This window comes from Diachasmimorpha longicaudata, unplaced genomic scaffold (assembly GCF_034640455.1).
Source record: "Diachasmimorpha longicaudata isolate KC_UGA_2023 unplaced genomic scaffold, iyDiaLong2 ctg00000076.1, whole genome shotgun sequence".
NCBI classification, from domain to species: Eukaryota; Metazoa; Arthropoda; class Insecta; order Hymenoptera; family Braconidae; genus Diachasmimorpha; species Diachasmimorpha longicaudata.
Window position 1 is genome coordinate 80628 of NW_026973907.1, and position 19655 is coordinate 100282.

Here is a 19655-nt window from a genome sequence, read left to right on the forward strand (position 1 = left end):
TCTGGAAAGTCGGCACACTACGTGCTCTCCTCAAAGGAGTTCACAAGGATGTGTCCGACCCCAAATCCTACCGTCCCATTTGCCTCTTGTCGGTTGTCGCGAAATTTTTCGAAAAGGTCCTGCATGGGATCCTTACGCCGAAAGTCTTTACCGAGGACAAATTATCAGGACGTCAATATGGCTTTCTGCCTGGACGCTCCACGGAAGACGCGATAGTAGAGTTGCGTGAATTAGTCGAACGCGGTAACGACAAGAGGTACGTCATTGGACTCCTATTCGATATCTCAGGCGCCTTTGACAACGTGTGGTGGCCCCTAGTCCTCCAGTCTTTGGCGGATCGAGACTGCCCGAAGAATGTCTTTGAAGTGCTCCGGAGCTACTTCGACAATCGGACTGTCAAGATCGCCTGGAGCGACCAAGAGGTTTCCAAGCCGGCCACGCGGGGCTGTCCGCAAGGATCAGTCCTCGGCCTCGCTTGCTGGAATCTCATGTTCGATGCCCTCCTCAAGAGCAGAATTTTGGCGCAATCGAAGTCGCCGACGCGGACGACCTTATCGCGGTCGTATCGGCCGACTCGCGTAAGGAAATAGAAAGGATAGGCCGAGCCGTCGTCGAACACATCGCGTCGTGGTGCGTATCAGCGAAGCTCGAACTCTCGAAGAGCAAGGCAGAGGCAATAGTCCTGTCATGCAATTCGCAGAAGAGAGCGCCGCTGATGGAGTACAGATGGGATCGGGCGCGAAGAACACGCCGACGCGTGAAACCGGTGTTAGATATCCGCCCACCCGAGATTAGGCTCGCCGGGGAAAAGATTAAATTCAAGGAGAGCGTTAGGTACCTCGGGGTACATTTTAATAGGAACATGCGGGTCCGGACCCATACACAATACATTCAAGAAAAGGCTACGGTCCTCTTCACTCGGTTATCGGCCCTAGTGCACGAGCATTGGGGACTCCGGTACCGATCGGTTAAGGTCGTGTTCCATGGCGTATTTCAGGCTGTCGCGTCGTATTCAGCCTACGGGTGGGTGGACCGGTGCACCCTATACGACTGGAGGAAACTCCGTACCGCGCAGAGGAGCGCGCTGCTGACGGTGACTAGCGCGTATAGGACGGCCTCACACGAAGCACTCTGCGCAGCGGCGGGAGTCCTTTCTGTGGACCTATTATTGAGGGAAAGAGCAGCGCGCTACCAAGCCAAGAAAGGCATTCCAGTCAGAATAGGAGACGTAGATATAGACCCCGCGACTCCGCGCGTTGGTATCAACGGCCGCCCGATCGAGGCCGTTGAGGAAATAAAAACAGAGATCCGTAATCTCTGGCGGAGTAGGTTCGAGCGGGCTTCAACCGGGAGGAACGCCTTTGCGTTCTTCCCCGATACTGCGGCGCGCCTGGACGCTAAGTGGGTCGAGTGCGACCACTGGATCTCGCAGGTTCTGACAGGGCATGGGCAATTCCGGTCCTATCTTCACGACCGGGGCCTTGCCCAATCACGCAACTGCTAGTGCGATCAAGCTGAAGACACAGTCCAGCATTTTATCATGGACTGTCCGATATATCCCACCACAGCGGGAGTGCATCGCGAATATCATCGGGAATCGCCCATGGCCCCAGGCGGCACAGGCGCTAGTGTCGTCGAGGGAGTCATTCGCCGTGTTCGCGGATTATTGGAGAGAATGCATGTGGTTGAAATGCGTGGAAGCGTACGCGGGAATGAGAAGCGGCGGCGACGATGAGTGAATGACTGAATGAGACCAACCAGCTCTCGTTGTCGGAGACGAGAGTCGTGGGGCAGGAACCCGGTAACCTTTTCCGGGTAACCCTGTCCCGGTTGGAGATTTGAATGGAAATTAGCTTCACCGCTTCTCTTCTCTTTTCTTCCTCTTCTTCTATTCTATTTATTTTAACCCCAAATACCTTTATCCACTTTTCACATTCTGGGTGTCAGGCTGACACCAAGGACCACCGCCCCGAGGTTCCCCGCGGGAGCCATGCCTGCGTCAGTCACTTGTGACCTGGCGCCGTCATGGTTGCAAAGTGACCTTCGGCCTTCTGAACCGGCCGACAGTATGGATTTTTCCAAACCCCCCCTTGGCAGCGGGTAATGGCCTAAGTGTTTGTTATTATGTAACTAGAGTAGATTTATAGGCCATGCGCGGTTTCCGAAAACCATAACATGGCAAGGTTGTTTTCTTACTACCGCATTGAGTGTCCCTATCCAAAAATTGTAAAGCCATGAGTGTCCCTACCTACTTTGCGCCGAAGCAATACGAATCAAAAAGAACTACGAATGGGGACTTAGAATAATTTTTCATTTTTCCCAACTTTGAAAATAATCACTTAAAAAAATCTTAGAATCCAAAGAATAGTATACTTGTTCCTTCTAGAAGTCGAAATTTAGAAAAATAAGTGATATTTTTGCTTGATGCTATTTTTGTTGGTATGCAAAATCGTTGTCAAGATTCTCAATCCTAAAAATCAGGCCAGCCGGTAATTGGGGAGTGAAAATTTCAATCATTTCCCGTTCCTCACATCAAACTATGCATATAAAAATAGCTTTACGGCTGCAATTATTTCCCCGACAACTGAATGCAGCCGTTTCAAAATTTCCGTCCGGGGGTATTTCGACGAGCTGAAGCCGATGGAACAAAAATTTTCCAGGTGCGATCAACGGTTCTCGAGATAACTTCATTCATATCAGAAATATTTTCATAGGAAAAGATAAAGTTGGCTGTAACTCACCCGCAACAGTTCACAGCCGTTGCTAAACATCTTACTAGGTGTATTTCGTCCTACTGAAGCCCATGAAACAGGAATTTTTCAGGTGCGATCAACGGTTCTTCAGAGAACGTCGACCATAGGGCGAAAGATGTGAATCAACAAACAGCGTCGGATCGGTATAAAAAATGCGTGCGGTACTACAAAATGATGCCATGCAGCCATCGACGGTGTCGTACAGCGTCAAAATGCAAGATTTCAACAAATTTTTCGTCAAAACGTGTTTTTCAGCTGCTGAAACGCACGATTTTCACCAAAACGGATAAGACTGCAATTATTTCCCCGACAAGTGAATGCAGCCGTTTGAAACTTCCCTTCCGGGGGTATTTCGACGAGCTGAAGCCGATGGAACAAAAATTTTAGATGTGCGATCAACGGTTCTCGAGATAACTTCGTTCATATCAGAAAATTTTTCATAGTAATAGATAATCTTGGATATAACTCACCCGCAACAGTTCACAGCTGTTTTAAACTTCTTTACTAGGTGTATTCCGACGAGCTGAAGCCGATGGCACCGGAATTTTCCAGGTGCGATCAACGGTTCTCGAGATAGCTTCGTTCATATCAGAAAATTTTTCTTAGTAATAGCTAAACTTGGATATAACTCACCCGCAACAGTTCACAGCTGTTTCAAACTTCTTTGCTCGGTGTATTTCGACGAACTGAAGCCGATGGCACCGGAATTTTCCAGGTGCGATCAACGGTTCTTCGGAGACCGTCGACCATAGGGCGAAAGATGTGAATAAAAAAACAGCGTCGGATCGGTATAAAAAATGCGTGCGGTACTACAAAATGATGCCATGCAGCCATCGACGGTGTCGTACAGCGTCAAAATGCAAGATTTCAACAAATTTTTCGTCAAAACGTGTTTTTCAGCTGCTGAAACGCACGATTTTCACTAAAACGGATAAGACTGCAATTATTTCCCCGACAAGTGAATGCAGCCGTTTGAAAATTTCCTTCCGGGGGTATTTCGACGAGCTGAAGCCGATGGAACAAAAATTTTAGATGTGCGATCAACGGTTCTCGAGATAACTTCGTTCATATCAGAAAATTTTTCATAGTAATAGCTAATCTTGGATATAACTCACCCGCAACAGTTCACAGCTGTTTTAAACTCCTTTACTAGGTGTATTTTGACGAGCTGAAGCCGATGGCACCGGAATTTTCCAGGTGCGATCAACGGTTCTTCGGAGAACGTCGACCATAGGGCGAAAGATGTGAATCAAAAAACAGCGTCGGATCGGTATAAAAAATGCGTGCGGTACTACAAAATGAGGCCATGCAGCCATCGACGGTGTCGGACAACGTGAAAATGCAAGATTTCAACAAATATTTCGTCAAAACGTGTTTTTCAGCTGCTGAAACGCACGATTTTCACTAAAACGGATAAGACTGCAATTATTTCCCCGACAAGTGAATGCAGCCGTTTAAAAATTTCCTTCCGGGGGTATTTCGACGAGCTGAAGCCGATGGAACAAAAATTTTAGATGTGCGATCAACGGTTCTCGAGATAACTTCGTTCATATCAGAAAATTTTTCATAGTAATAGCTAATCTTGGATATAACTCACCCGCAACAGTTCACAGCTGTTTTAAACTCCTTTACTAGGTGTATTTTGACGAGCTGAAGCCGATGGCACCGGAATTTTCCAGGTGCGATCAACGGTTCTTCGGAGAACGTCGACCATAGGGCGAAAGATGTGAATCAAAAAACAGCGTCGGATCGGTATAAAAAATGCGTGCGGTACTACAAAATGATGCCATGCAGCCATCGACGGTGTCGGACAACGTCAAAATGCAAGATTTCAACAAATATTTCGTCAAAACGTGTTTTTCAGCTGCTGAAACGCACGATTTTCACTAAAACGGATAAGACTGCAATTATTTCCCCGACAAGTGAATGCAGCCGTTTAAAAATTTCCTTCCGGGGGTATTTCGACGAGCTGAAGCCGATGGAACAAAAATTTTAGATGTGCGATCAACGGTTCTCGAGATAACTTCGTTCATATCAGAAAATTTTTCATAGTAATAGCTAATTTTGGATATAACTCACCCGCAACAGTTCACAGCTGTTTTAAACTTCTTTACTGGGTGTATTTCGACGAGCTGAAGCCGATGGTACCGGAATTTTCCAGGTGCGATCAACGGTTCTCGAGATAGCTTCGTTCATATCAGAAAATTTTTCTTAGTAATAGCTAAACTTGGATATAACTCACCCGCAACAGTTCACAGCTGTTTCAAACTTCTTTGCTCGGTGTATTTCGACGAGCTGAAGCCGATGGCACCGGAATTTTCCAGGTGCGATCAACGGTTCTCGAGATAGCTTCGTTCATATCACAAAATTTTTCTTAGTAATAGCTAAAACTTGGATATAACTCACCCGCAACAGTTCACAGCTGTTTCAAACTTCTTTGCTCGGTGTATTTCGACGAGCTGAAGCCGATGGCACCGGAATTTTCCAGGTGCGATCAACGGTTCTCGAGATAGCTTCGTTCATATCAGAAAATTTTTCTTAGTAATAGCTAAAACTTGGATATAACTCACCCGCAACAGTTCACAGCTGTTTCAAACTTCTTTGCTCGGTGTATTTCGACGAGTAGAAGCCGATGGCACCGGAATTTTCCAGGTGCGATCAACGGTTCTCGAGATAGCTTCGTTCATATCACAAAATTTTTCTTAGTAATAGCTAAAACTTGGATATAACTCACCCGCAACAGTTCACAGCTGTTTCAAACTTCTTTGCTCGGTGTATTTCGACGAGCTGAAGCCGATGGCACCGGAATTTTCCAGGTGCGATCAACGGTTCTCGAGATAGCCTCGTTCATATCACAAAATTTTTCTTAGTAATAGCTAAACTTGGATAGAACTCACCCGCAACAGTTCACAGCTGTTTCAAACTTCATTGCTCGGTGTATTTCGACGAGCTGAAGCCGATGGCACCGGAATTTTCCAGGTGCGATCAACGATGGAACAAAAATTTTAGATGTGCGATCAACGGTTCTCGAGATAACTTCGTTCATATCAGAAAATTTTTCATAGTAATAGCTAATCTTGGATATAACTCACCCGCAACAGTTCACAGCTGTTTTAAACTCCTTTACTAGGTGTATTTTGACGAGCTGAAGCCGATGGCACCGGAATTTTCCAGGTGCGATCAACGGTTCTCGAGATAGCTTCGTTCATATCAGAAAATTTTTCTTAGTAATAGCTAAACTTGGATATAACGCACCCACAACAGTTCACAGCTGTTTGAAACGTCTTTGCTCGATATATTTCGACGAACTGAAGCCGATGGCACCGGAATTTTCCAGGTGCGATCAACGGTTCTCGAGATAGCTTCGTTCATATCACAAAATTTTTCTTAGTAATAGCTAAACTTGGATAGAACTCACCCGCAACAGTTCACAGCTGTTTCAAACTTCATTGCTCGGTGTATTTCGACGAGCTGAAGCCGATGGCACCGGAATTTTCCAGGTGCGATCAACGATGGAACAAAAATTTTAGATGTGCGATCAACGGTTCTCGAGATAACTTCGTTCATATCAGAAAATTTTTCATAGTAATAGCTAATCTTGGATATAACTCACCCGCAACAGTTCACAGCTGTTTTAAACTTCTTTACTAGGTGTATTCCGACGAGCTGAAGCCGATGGCACCGGAATTTTCCAGGTGCGATCAGCGGTTCTCGAGATAGCTTCGTTCATATCAGAAAATTTTTCTTAGTAATAGCTAAACTTGGATATAACGCACCCACAACAGTTCACAGCTGTTTGAAACGTCTTTGCTCGGTGTATTTCGACGAGCTGAAGCCGATGGCACCGGAATTTTCCGGGTGCGATCAACGGTTCTCGAGATAGCTACGTTCATATCACAAAATTTTTCTTAGTAATAGCTAAACTTGGATAGAACTCACCCGCAACAGTTCACAGCTGTTTCAAATTTCTTTGCTCGGTGTATTTCGACGAGCTGAAGCCGATGGCACCGGAATTTTCCAGGTGCGATCAACGGTTCTCGAGATAGCTTCGTTCATATCAGAAAATTTTTCTTAGTAATAGCTAAACTTGGATATAACGCACCCACAACAGTTCACAGCTGTTTGAAACGTCTTTGCTCGATATATTTCGACGAGCTGAAGCCGATGGCACCGGAATTTTCCAGGTGCGATCAACGGTTCTCGAGATAGCTTCGTTCATATCACAAAATTTTTCTTAGTAATAGCTAAACTTGGATAGAACTCACCCGCAACAGTTCACAGCTGTTTCAAACTTCATTGCTCGGTGTATTTCGACGAGCTGAAGCCGATGGCACCGGAATTTTCCAGGTGCGATCAACGATGGAACAAAAATTTTAGATGTGCGATCAACGGTTCTCGAGATAACTTCGTTCATATCAGAAAATTTTTCATAGTAATAGCTAATCTTGGATATAACTCACCCGCAACAGTTCACAGCTGTTTTAAACTTCTTTACTAGGTGTATTCCGACGAGCTGAAGCCGATGGCACCGGAATTTTCCAGGTGCGATCAACGGTTCTCGAGATAGCTTCGTTCATATCAGAAAATTTTTCTTAGTAATACCTAAACTTGGATATAACACACCCGCAACAGTTCACAGCTGTTTGAAACGTCTTTGCTCGATGTATTTCGACGAGCTGAAGCCGATGGCACCGGAATTTTCCGGGTGCGATCAACGGTTCTCGAGATAGCTTCGTTCATATCACAAAATTTTTCTTAGTAATAGCTAAACTTGGATATAACACACCCGCAACAGTTCACAGCTGTTTCAAACTTCGTTACTAGGTGTATTTCGACGAGCTGAAGCCCATGGAACAAAAATTTTAGATGTGCGATCAACGGTTCTCGAGATAACTTCGTTCATATCAGAAAATTTTTCATAGTAATAGCTAATCTTGGATATAACTCACCCGCAACAGTTCACAGCTGTTTTAAACTCCTTTACTAGGTGTATTTTGACGAGCTGAAGCCGATGGCACCGGAATTTTCCAGGTGCGATCAACGGTTCTCGAGATAGCTTCGTTCATATCAGAAAATTTTTCTTAGTAATAGCTAAACTTGGATATAACGCACCCACAACAGTTCACAGCTGTTTGAAACGTCTTTGCTCGATATATTTCGACGAACTGAAGCCGATGGCACCGGAATTTTCCAGGTGCGATCAACGGTTCTCGAGATAGCTTCGTTCATATCACAAAATTTTTCTTAGTAATAGCTAAACTTGGATAGAACTCACCCGCAACAGTTCACAGCTGTTTCAAACTTCATTGCTCGGTGTATTTCGACGAGCTGAAGCCGATGGCACCGGAATTTTCCAGGTGCGATCAACGATGGAACAAAAATTTTAGATGTGCGATCAACGGTTCTCGAGATAACTTCGTTCATATCAGAAAATTTTTCATAGTAATAGCTAATCTTGGATATAACTCACCCGCAACAGTTCACAGCTGTTTTAAACTCCTTTACTAGGTGTATTTTGACGAGCTGAAGCCGATGGCACCGGAATTTTCCAGGTGCGATCAACGGTTCTCGAGATAGCTTCGTTCATATCAGAAAATTTTTCTTAGTAATAGCTAAACTTGGATATAACGCACCCACAACAGTTCACAGCTGTTTGAAACGTCTTTGCTCGATATATTTCGACGAACTGAAGCCGATGGCACCGGAATTTTCCAGGTGCGATCAACGGTTCTCGAGATAGCTTCGTTCATATCACAAAATTTTTCTTAGTAATAGCTAAACTTGGATAGAACTCACCCGCAACAGTTCACAGCTGTTTCAAACTTCATTGCTCGGTGTATTTCGACGAGCTGAAGCCGATGGCACCGGAATTTTCCAGGTGCGATCAACGATGGAACAAAAATTTTAGATGTGCGATCAACGGTTCTCGAGATAACTTCGTTCATATCAGAAAATTTTTCATAGTAATAGCTAATCTTGGATATAACTCACCCGCAACAGTTCACAGCTGTTTTAAACTTCTTTACTAGGTGTATTCCGACGAGCTGAAGCCGATGGCACCGGAATTTTCCAGGTGCGATCAACGGTTCTCGAGATAGCTTCGTTCATATCAGAAAATTTTTCTTAGTAATAGCTAAACTTGGATATAACACACCCGCAACAGTTCACAGCTGTTTGAAACGTCTTTGCTCGATGTATTTCGACGAGCTGAAGCCGATGGCACCGGAATTTTCCGGGTGTGATCAACGGTTCTCGAGATAGCTTCGTTCATATCACAAAATTTTTCTTAGTAATAGCTAAAACTTGGATATAACTCACCCGCAACAGTTCACAGCTGTTTCAAACTTCATTGCTCGGTGTATTTCGACGAGCTGAAGCCGATGGCACCGGAATTTTCCAGGTGCGATCAACGGTTCTCGAGATAGCTTCGTTCATATCAGAAAATTTTTCTTAGTAATAGCTAAACTTGGATATAACACACCCGCAACAGTTCACAGCTGTTTGAAACGTCTTTGCTCGATGTATTTCGACGAGCTGAAGCCGATGGCACCGGAATTTTCCGGGTGTGATCAACGGTTCTCGAGATAGCTTCGTTCATATCACAAAATTTTTCTTAGTAATAGCTAAAACTTGGATATAACTCACCCGCAACAGTTCACAGCTGTTTCAAACTTCTTTGCTCGGTGTATTTCGACGAGCTGAAGCCGATGGCACCGGAATTTTCCAGGTGCGATCAACGGTTCTCGAGATAGCTTCGTTCATATCAGAAAATTTTTCTTAGTAATAGCTAAACTTGGATATAACACACCCGCAACAGTTCACAGCTGTTTCAAACTTCGTTACTAGGTGTATTTCGACGAGCTGAAGCCCATGGAACAAAAATTTTAGATGTGCGATCAACGGTTCTCGAGATAACTTCGTTCATATCAGAAAATTTTTCATAGTAATAGCTAATCTTGGATATAACTCACCCGCAACAGTTCACAGCTGTTTTAAACTTCTTTACTAGGTGTATTCCGACGAGCTGAAGCCGATGGCACCGGAATTTTCCAGGTGCGATCAACGGTTCTCGAGATAGCTTCGTTCATATCAGAAAATTTTTCTTAGTAATAGCTAAACTTGGATATAACACACCCGCAACAGTTCACAGCTGTTTGAAACGTCTTTGCTCGATGTATTTCGACGAGCTGAAGCCGATGGCACCGGAATTTTCCGGGTGCGATCAACGGTTCTCGAGATAGCTTCGTTCATATCACAAAATTTTTCTTAGTAATAGCTAAACTTGGATAGAACTCACCCGCAACAGTTCACAGCTGTTTCAAATTTCTTTGCTCGGTGTATTTCGACGAGCTGAAGCCGATGGCACCGGAATTTTCCGGGTGCGATCAACGGTTCTCGAGATAGCTACGTTCATATCACAAAATTTTTCTTAGTAATAGCTAAACTTGGATAGAACTCACCCGCAACAGTTCACAGCTGTTTCAAATTTCTTTGCTCGGTGTATTTCGACGAGCTGAAGCCGATGGCACCGGAATTTTCCAGGTGCGATCAACGGTTCTCGAGATAGCTTCGTTCATATCAGAAAATTTTTCTTAGTAATAGCTAAACTTGGATATAACACACCCGCAACAGTTCACAGCTGTTTTAAACTTCGTTACTAGGTGTATTTCGACGAGCTGAAGCCGATGGAACAAAAATTTTAGATGTGCGATCAACGGTTCTCGAGATAACTTCGTTCATATCAGAAAATTTTTCATAGTAATAGCTAATCTTGGATATAACTCACCCGCAACAGTTCACAGCTGTTTTAAACTTCTTTACTAGGTGTATTCCGACGAGCTGAAGCCGATGGCACCGGAATTTTCCAGGTGCGATCAACGGTTCTCGAGATAGCTTCGTTCATATCAGAAAATTTTTCTTAGTAATAGCTAAACTTGGATATAACACACCCGCAACAGTTCACAGCTGTTTGAAACGTCTTTGCTCGATGTATTTCGACGAGCTGAAGCCGATGGCACCGGAATTTTTCGGGTGCGATCAACGGTTCTCGAGATAGCTTCGTTCATATCACAAAATTTTTCTTAGTAATAGCTAAACTTGGATAGAACTCACCCGCAACAGTTCACAGCTGTTTCAAATTTCTTTGCTCGGTGTATTTCGACGAGCTGAAGCCGATGGCACCGGAATTTTCCGGGTGCGATCAACGGTTCTCGAGATAGCTACGTTCATATCACAAAATTTTTCTTAGTAATAGCTAAACTTGGATAGAACTCACCCGCAACAGTTCACAGCTGTTTCAAATTTCTTTGCTCGGTGTATTTCGACGAGCTGAAGCCGATGGCACCGGAATTTTCCAGGTGCGATCAACGGTTCTCGAGATAGCTTCGTTCATATCAGAAAATTTTTCTTAGTAATAGCTAAACTTGGATATAACACACCCGCAACAGTTCACAGCTGTTTTAAACTTCGTTACTAGGTGTATTTCGACGAGCTGAAGCCCATGGAACAAAAATTTTAGATGTGCGATCAACGGTTCTCGAGATAACCTCGTTCATATCAGAAAATTTTTCATAGTAATAGCTAATCTTGGATATAACTCACCCGCAACAGTTCACAGCTATTTTAAACTCCTTTACTAGGTGTATTTTGACGAGCTGAAGCCGATGGCACCGGAATTTTCCAGGTGCGATCAGCGGTTCTCGAGATAGCTTCGTTCATATCAGAAAATTTTTCTTAGTAATAGCTAAACTTGGATATAACGCACCCACAACAGTTCACAGCTGTTTGAAACGTCTTTGCTCGGTGTATTTCGACGAGCTGAAGCCGATGGCACCGGAATTTTCCGGGTGCGATCAACGGTTCTCGAGATAGCTACGTTCATATCACAAAATTTTTCTTAGTAATAGCTAAACTTGGATAGAACTCACCCGCAACAGTTCACAGCTGTTTCAAATTTCTTTGCTCGGTGTATTTCGACGAGCTGAAGCCGATGGCACCGGAATTTTCCAGGTGCGATCAACGGTTCTCGAGATAGCTTCGTTCATATCAGAAAATTTTTCTTAGTAATAGCTAAACTTGGATATAACGCACCCACAACAGTTCACAGCTGTTTGAAACGTCTTTGCTCGATATATTTCGACGAGCTGAAGCCGATGGCACCGGAATTTTCCAGGTGCGATCAACGGTTCTCGAGATAGCTTCGTTCATATCACAAAATTTTTCTTAGTAATAGCTAAACTTGGATAGAACTCACCCGCAACAGTTCACAGCTGTTTCAAACTTCATTGCTCGGTGTATTTCGACGAGCTGAAGCCGATGGCACCGGAATTTTCCAGGTGCGATCAACGATGGAACAAAAATTTTAGATGTGCGATCAACGGTTCTCGAGATAGCTTCGTTCATATCACAAAATTTTTCTTAGTAATAGCTAAAACTTGGATATAACTCACCCGCAACAGTTCACAGCTGTTTCAAACTTCTTTGCTCGGTGTATTTCGACGAGCTGAAGCCGATGGCACCGGAATTTTCCAGGTGCGATCAACGGTTCTCGAGATAGCTTCGTTCATATCAGAAAATTTTTCTTAGTAATAGCTAAACTTGGATATAACACACCCGCAACAGTTCACAGCTGTTTCAAACTTCGTTACTAGGTGTATTTCGACGAGCTGAAGCCCATGGAACAAAAATTTTAGATGTGCGATCAACGGTTCTCGAGATAACTTCGTTCATATCAGAAAATTTTTCATAGTAATAGCTAATCTTGGATATAACTCACCCGCAACAGTTCACAGCTGTTTTAAACTTCTTTACTAGGTGTATTCCGACGAGCTGAAGCCGATGGCACCGGAATTTTCCAGGTGCGATCAACGGTTCTCGAGATAGCTTCGTTCATATCAGAAAATTTTTCTTAGTAATAGCTAAACTTGGATATAACACACCCGCAACAGTTCACAGCTGTTTGAAACGTCTTTGCTCGATGTATTTCGACGAGCTGAAGCCGATGGCACCGGAATTTTCCGGGTGCGATCAACGGTTCTCGAGATAGCTTCGTTCATATCACAAAATTTTTCTTAGTAATAGCTAAACTTGGATAGAACTCACCCGCAACAGTTCACAGCTGTTTCAAATTTCTTTGCTCGGTGTATTTCGACGAGCTGAAGCCGATGGCACCGGAATTTTCCGGGTGCGATCAACGGTTCTCGAGATAGCTACGTTCATATCACAAAATTTTTCTTAGTAATAGCTAAACTTGGATAGAACTCACCCGCAACAGTTCACAGCTGTTTCAAATTTCTTTGCTCGGTGTATTTCGACGAGCTGAAGCCGATGGCACCGGAATTTTCCAGGTGCGATCAACGGTTCTCGAGATAGCTTCGTTCATATCAGAAAATTTTTCTTAGTAATAGCTAAACTTGGATATAACACACCCGCAACAGTTCACAGCTGTTTTAAACTTCGTTACTAGGTGTATTTCGACGAGCTGAAGCCGATGGAACAAAAATTTTAGATGTGCGATCAACGGTTCTCGAGATAACTTCGTTCATATCAGAAAATTTTTCATAGTAATAGCTAATCTTGGATATAACTCACCCGCAACAGTTCACAGCTGTTTTAAACTTCTTTACTAGGTGTATTCCGACGAGCTGAAGCCGATGGCACCGGAATTTTCCAGGTGCGATCAACGGTTCTCGAGATAGCTTCGTTCATATCAGAAAATTTTTCTTAGTAATAGCTAAACTTGGATATAACACACCCGCAACAGTTCACAGCTGTTTGAAACGTCTTTGCTCGATGTATTTCGACGAGCTGAAGCCGATGGCACCGGAATTTTTCGGGTGCGATCAACGGTTCTCGAGATAGCTTCGTTCATATCACAAAATTTTTCTTAGTAATAGCTAAACTTGGATAGAACTCACCCGCAACAGTTCACAGCTGTTTCAAATTTCTTTGCTCGGTGTATTTCGACGAGCTGAAGCCGATGGCACCGGAATTTTCCGGGTGCGATCAACGGTTCTCGAGATAGCTACGTTCATATCACAAAATTTTTCTTAGTAATAGCTAAACTTGGATAGAACTCACCCGCAACAGTTCACAGCTGTTTCAAATTTCTTTGCTCGGTGTATTTCGACGAGCTGAAGCCGATGGCACCGGAATTTTCCAGGTGCGATCAACGGTTCTCGAGATAGCTTCGTTCATATCAGAAAATTTTTCTTAGTAATAGCTAAACTTGGATATAACACACCCGCAACAGTTCACAGCTGTTTTAAACTTCGTTACTAGGTGTATTTCGACGAGCTGAAGCCCATGGAACAAAAATTTTAGATGTGCGATCAACGGTTCTCGAGATAACCTCGTTCATATCAGAAAATTTTTCATAGTAATAGCTAATCTTGGATATAACTCACCCGCAACAGTTCACAGCTATTTTAAACTCCTTTACTAGGTGTATTTTGACGAGCTGAAGCCGATGGCACCGGAATTTTCCAGGTGCGATCAGCGGTTCTCGAGATAGCTTCGTTCATATCAGAAAATTTTTCTTAGTAATAGCTAAACTTGGATATAACGCACCCACAACAGTTCACAGCTGTTTGAAACGTCTTTGCTCGGTGTATTTCGACGAGCTGAAGCCGATGGCACCGGAATTTTCCGGGTGCGATCAACGGTTCTCGAGATAGCTACGTTCATATCACAAAATTTTTCTTAGTAATAGCTAAACTTGGATAGAACTCACCCGCAACAGTTCACAGCTGTTTCAAATTTCTTTGCTCGGTGTATTTCGACGAGCTGAAGCCGATGGCACCGGAATTTTCCAGGTGCGATCAACGGTTCTCGAGATAGCTTCGTTCATATCAGAAAATTTTTCTTAGTAATAGCTAAACTTGGATATAACGCACCCACAACAGTTCACAGCTGTTTGAAACGTCTTTGCTCGATATATTTCGACGAGCTGAAGCCGATGGCACCGGAATTTTCCAGGTGCGATCAACGGTTCTCGAGATAGCTTCGTTCATATCACAAAATTTTTCTTAGTAATAGCTAAACTTGGATAGAACTCACCCGCAACAGTTCACAGCTGTTTCAAACTTCATTGCTCGGTGTATTTCGACGAGCTGAAGCCGATGGCACCGGAATTTTCCAGGTGCGATCAACGATGGAACAAAAATTTTAGATGTGCGATCAACGGTTCTCGAGATAACTTCGTTCATATCAGAAAATTTTTCATAGTAATAGCTAATCTTGGATATAACTCACCCGCAACAGTTCACAGCTGTTTTAAACTTCTTTACTAGGTGTATTCCGACGAGCTGAAGCCGATGGCACCGGAATTTTCCAGGTGCGATCAACGGTTCTCGAGATAGCTTCGTTCATATCAGAAAATTTTTCTTAGTAATAGCTAAACTTGGATATAACACACCCGCAACAGTTCACAGCTGTTTCAAACTTCGTTACTAGGTGTATTTCGACGAGCTGAAGCCCATGGAACAAAAATTTTAGATGTGCGATCAACGGTTCTCGAGATAACTTCGTTCATATCAGAAAATTTTTCATAGTAATAGCTAATCTTGGATATAACTCACCCGCAACAGTTCACAGCTGTTTTAAACTCCTTTACTAGGTGTATTTTGACGAGCTGAAGCCGATGGCACCGGAATTTTCCAGGTGCGATCAACGGTTCTCGAGATAGCTTCGTTCATATCAGAAAATTTTTCTTAGTAATAGCTAAACTTGGATATAACGCACCCACAACAGTTCACAGCTGTTTGAAACGTCTTTGCTCGATATATTTCGACGAACTGAAGCCGATGGCACCGGAATTTTCCAGGTGCGATCAACGGTTCTCGAGATAGCTTCGTTCATATCACAAAATTTTTCTTAGTAATAGCTAAACTTGGATAGAACTCACCCGCAACAGTTCACAGCTGTTTCAAACTTCATTGCTCGGTGTATTTCGACGAGCTGAAGCCGATGGCACCGGAATTTTCCAGGTGCGATCAACGATGGAACAAAAATTTTAGATGTGCGATCAACGGTTCTCGAGATAACTTCGTTCATATCAGAAAATTTTTCATAGTAATAGCTAATCTTGGATATAACTCACCCGCAACAGTTCACAGCTGTTTTAAACTCCTTTACTAGGTGTATTTTGACGAGCTGAAGCCGATGGCACCGGAATTTTCCAGGTGCGATCAACGGTTCTCGAGATAGCTTCGTTCATATCAGAAAATTTTTCTTAGTAATAGCTAAACTTGGATATAACGCACCCACAACAGTTCACAGCTGTTTGAAACGTCTTTGCTCGATATATTTCGACGAACTGAAGCCGATGGCACCGGAATTTTCCAGGTGCGATCAACGGTTCTCGAGATAGCTTCGTTCATATCAGAAAATTTTTCTTAGTAATAGCTAAACTTGGATATAACACACCCGCAACAGTTCACAGCTGTTTGAAACGTCTTTGCTCGATGTATTTCGACGAGCTGAAGCCGATGGCACCGGAATTTTCCGGGTGTGATCAACGGTTCTCGAGATAGCTTCGTTCATATCACAAAATTTTTCTTAGTAATAGCTAAAACTTGGATATAACTCACCCGCAACAGTTCACAGCTGTTTCAAACTTCTTTGCTCGGTGTATTTCGACGAGCTGAAGCCGATGGCACCGGAATTTTCCAGGTGCGATCAACGGTTCTCGAGATAGCTTCGTTCATATCAGAAAATTTTTCTTAGTAATAGCTAAACTTGGATATAACACACCCGCAACAGTTCACAGCTGTTTCAAACTTCGTTACTAGGTGTATTTCGACGAGCTGAAGCCCATGGAACAAAAATTTTAGATGTGCGATCAACGGTTCTCGAGATAACTTCGTTCATATCAGAAAATTTTTCATAGTAATAGCTAATCTTGGATATAACTCACCCGCAACAGTTCACAGCTGTTTTAAACTTCTTTACTAGGTGTATTCCGACGAGCTGAAGCCGATGGCACCGGAATTTTCCAGGTGCGATCAACGGTTCTCGAGATAGCTTCGTTCATATCAGAAAATTTTTCTTAGTAATAGCTAAACTTGGATATAACACACCCGCAACAGTTCACAGCTGTTTGAAACGTCTTTGCTCGATGTATTTCGACGAGCTGAAGCCGATGGCACCGGAATTTTCCGGGTGCGATCAACGGTTCTCGAGATAGCTTCGTTCATATCACAAAATTTTTCTTAGTAATAGCTAAACTTGGATATAACACACCCGCAACAGTTCACAGCTGTTTCAAACTTCGTTACTAGGTGTATTTCGACGAGCTGAAGCCCATGGAACAAAAATTTTAGATGTGCGATCAACGGTTCTCGAGATAACTTCGTTCATATCAGAAAATTTTTCATAGTAATAGCTAATCTTGGATATAACTCACCCGCAACAGTTCACAGCTGTTTTAAACTCCTTTACTAGGTGTATTTTGACGAGCTGAAGCCGATGGCACCGGAATTTTCCAGGTGCGATCAACGGTTCTCGAGATAGCTTCGTTCATATCAGAAAATTTTTCTTAGTAATAGCTAAACTTGGATATAACGCACCCACAACAGTTCACAGCTGTTTGAAACGTCTTTGCTCGATATATTTCGACGAACTGAAGCCGATGGCACCGGAATTTTCCAGGTGCGATCAACGGTTCTCGAGATAGCTTCGTTCATATCACAAAATTTTTCTTAGTAATAGCTAAACTTGGATAGAACTCACCCGCAACAGTTCACAGCTGTTTCAAACTTCATTGCTCGGTGTATTTCGACGAGCTGAAGCCGATGGCACCGGAATTTTCCAGGTGCGATCAACGATGGAACAAAAATTTTAGATGTGCGATCAACGGTTCTCGAGATAACTTCGTTCATATCAGAAAATTTTTCATAGTAATAGCTAATCTTGGATATAACTCACCCGCAACAGTTCACAGCTGTTTTAAACTTCTTTACTAGGTGTATTCCGACGAGCTGAAGCCGATGGCACCGGAATTTTCCAGGTGCGATCAACGGTTCTCGAGATAGCTTCGTTCATATCAGAAAATTTTTCTTAGTAATAGCTAAAACTTGGATATAACTCACCCGCAACAGTTCACAGCTGTTTCAAACTTCTTTGCTCGGTGTATTTCGACGAGCTGAAGCCGATGGCACCGGAATTTTCCAGGTGCGATCAACGGTTCTCGAGATAGCTTCGTTCATATCACAAAATTTTTCTTAGTAATAGCTAAAACTTGGATATAACTCACCCGCAACAGTTCACAGCTGTTTCAAACTTCTTTGCTCGGTGTATTTCGACGAGCTGAAGCCGATGGCACCGGAATTTTCCAGGTGCGATCAACGGTTCTCGAGATAGCTTCGTTCATATCAGAAAATTTTTCTTAGTAATAGCTAAAACTTGGATATAACTCACCCGCAACAGTTCACAGCTGTTTCAAACTTCTTTGCTCGGTGTATTTCGACGAGTAGAAGCCGATGGCACCGGAATTTTCCAGGTGCGATCAACGGTTCTCGAGATAGCTTCGTTCATATCACAAAATTTTTCTTAGTAATAGCTAAAACTTGGATATAACTCACCCGCAACAGTTCACAGCTGTTTCAAACTTCTTTGCTCGGTGTATTTCGACGAGCTGAAGCCGATGGCACCGGAATTTTCCAGGTGCGATCAACGGTTCTCGAGATAGCCTCGTTCATATCACAAAATTTTTCTTAGTAATAGCTAAACTTGGATAGAACTCACCCGCAACAGTTCACAGCTGTTTCAAACTTCATTGCTCGGTGTATTTCGACGAGCTGAAGCCGATGGCACCGGAATTTTCCAGGTGCGATCAACGATGGAACAAAAATTTTAGATGTGCGATCAACGGTTCTCGAGATAACTTCGTTCATATCAGAAAATTTTTCATAGTAATAGCTAATCTTGGATATAACTCACCCGCAACAGTTCACAGCTGTTTTAAACTCCTTTACTAGGTGTATTTTGACGAGCTGAAGCCGATGGCACCGGAATTTTCCAGGTGCGATCAACGGTTCTCGAGATAGCTTCGTTCATATCAGAAAATTTTTCTTAGTAATAGCTAAACTTGGATATAACGCACCCACAACAGTTCACAGCTGTTTGAAACGTCTTTGCTCGATATATTTCGACGAACTGAAGCCGATGGCACCGGAATTTTCCAGGTGCGATCAACGGTTCTCGAGATAGCTTCGTTCATATCACAAAATTTTTCTTAGTAATAGCTAAACTTGGATAGAACTCACCCGCAACAGTTCACAGCTGTTTCAAACTTCATTGCTCGGTGTATTTCGACGAGCTGAAGCCGATGGCACCGGAATTTTCCAGGTGCGATCAACGATGGAACAAAAATTTTAGATGTGCGATCAACGGTTCTCGAGATAACTTCGTTCATATCAGAAAATTTTTCATAGTAATAGCTAATCTTGGATATAACTCACCCGCAACAGTTCACAGCTGTTTTAAACTTCTTTACTAGGTGTATTCCGACGAGCTGAAGCCGATGGCACCGGAATTTTCCAGGTGCGATCAGCGGTTCTCGAGATAGCTTCGTTCATATCAGAAAATTTTTCTTAGTAATAGCTAAACTTGGATATAACGCACCCACAACAGTTCACAGCTGTTTGAAACGTCTTTGCTCGGTGTATTTCGACGAGCTGAAGCCGATGGCACCGGAATTTTCCGGGTGCGATCAACGGTTCTCGAGATAGCTACGTTCATATCACAAAATTTTTCTTAGTAATAGCTAAACTTGGATAGAACTCACCCGCAACAGTTCACAGCTGTTTCAAATTTCTTTGCTCGGTGTATTTCGACGAGCTGAAGCCGATGGCACCGGAATTTTCCAGGTGCGATCAACGGTTCTCGAGATAGCTTCGTTCA